The following is a 1,849-nucleotide window of genomic DNA, read 5'->3' on the forward strand; positions in this document are numbered from 1 at the left end:
TTTTTTTTTTTTTTTTTTGTGCACTTCTCAGTAGATCCACAGAGAAGGGCTTGGAGGTGAGTGTAGAGGCAATACTAAGAGACTGGCAACTGAAAGAGAGAGGAAGAGGCACTTGGAGGCAGACTAAATGGTCTGAAACCAACAGATGCATGTGGAGCCCAGAGCAATGAGAAGCCAGGGACAGTGGGACTGGGCTGGGAGCTGGAGCGAGAGAAAATGTTCCTTTCAAAATGATTTTGAAGGGAAGGGACAAGAAGGACCCTAGAGAGGCAGATGGATAGGAAGCAACAAATGGACTGCATGCAGCCTGCCTGCCCCATGAGGCCTCAACTCTGCTTAGCTCGTGCAGCCTGGCTGCCCCCCTGAGGCCCCAGAGGCTCTGATTAGCTCTCTCAGCCGGACCTCAGCTCCCACCCAGGTACCACCAGAAAAGATGCTTCAACATGAGATGCTGTCTCAGGTGAGAAAGACTGCGTAGAGCAGGCTTGCTGGTCAGAGCCTGAGGTACAGGATCTGGGGCTTCCAGTCATCGACTACAGGGCTCCCACAGACACCAAAGGCCCTGTGGCCAGCCCTCCTGGGCTGGCTCAGGAGGACTCAAACCAACCAGTGGGAGAGAGGAAGTGTTTCTTTCTGGCTAGGCAGAGTGCAGCTGTCTCTCCACAGCATGGCTTCCTGCCTGGCCTGGCCTCTGAGGAGAAAGCACAGCGAGATGAGGATGTCAATAGTCATGGCTGGCCTGCAGTTCAGGGGCTAGTCGGGGCAGAATCTTGAGCTGTGCAGCCCAGGGACACCCCAGTGACTCCTAAGCCCGACACTTGTATCAATATGCTCTGGCCTCAATGCGTCCGGTACAGCCTGAGTCTGGGGGCTGGGGGCTGGGGCTACCCAAAGCTCCTTTTATGCCTGTCCTTTGTGGCTGCAAGCTCAGCTGAGGTGGTGAGTCCTTCTATGTGACCATCCCACGTGGGTCATTGTGGACTTCCTCAGAGCCTCTTGGAAGCCTCAGGACTCGGTGTCTAATTACCTCCTAGCAATCAAAGCTTGCCAGCGTAAGAAGAACTCATGCTAGACAGCTGGGGGAGGGGGAACTGCAGTGTCTTGCCAGTCAGGTAACACCATGTACGTTCTCAGCCAGCAGCATCTTCCAGCCTAGCCAGGCACAGAGATCCAGATCCAGGGGAGGGGAGGAGACACTCCCTTGTGTTTACTATATGTCCAAGACCATATAGAAAGGGCTTATGGGACAAGAGACTGTACTACTGATCTTGGAAAGTGGAGCCTATACTACCAGATGATAGATATCCGTGGGACAAGGAAAGCTTCCACATACAAGTGAGCACAAACATTATGTTGCAGAATGTTGTCCCCAGGCCATTACCATCTTGAAATAAAATCAACTGTGATTCCCAACACACACGTACACACACACAAGGGCCTGCTAACATTTCCTAATGGAAGGGTGCTTACACAGCTCATAAGGCTCTTCCCCTCCCACAAGGATCTATAAATAGTTAATCATTGCTGGAAGAGGGGCTGGAGGGGTGCCTCAGCAGTTTAGAGCACACACTGTTCTTGCAGAGGACCTGAATTCAGTTCCCAGCACCCATATTGGACAGCTCACAACTGCCCGTAACTTTAGCGCCAGAGGATTGGACGCCCTCTTCTGGCTTCTACTGGCATTACATCCAGGTGTACACATCTACTCAGAGATACAGATATACATGTAATTTTAAAAAAAATACATTTTGGTAGGAGAGGGAGATTTTTCTTCTGTGATATAACTGCCTACAAGTTCTACAACATATAACTAGTAAGTAACCTTCACATACACTTCTGTAAGTGAACT

Source organism: Mastomys coucha, unplaced genomic scaffold (assembly GCF_008632895.1).
Source record: "Mastomys coucha isolate ucsf_1 unplaced genomic scaffold, UCSF_Mcou_1 pScaffold20, whole genome shotgun sequence".
NCBI classification, from domain to species: Eukaryota; Metazoa; Chordata; class Mammalia; order Rodentia; family Muridae; genus Mastomys; species Mastomys coucha.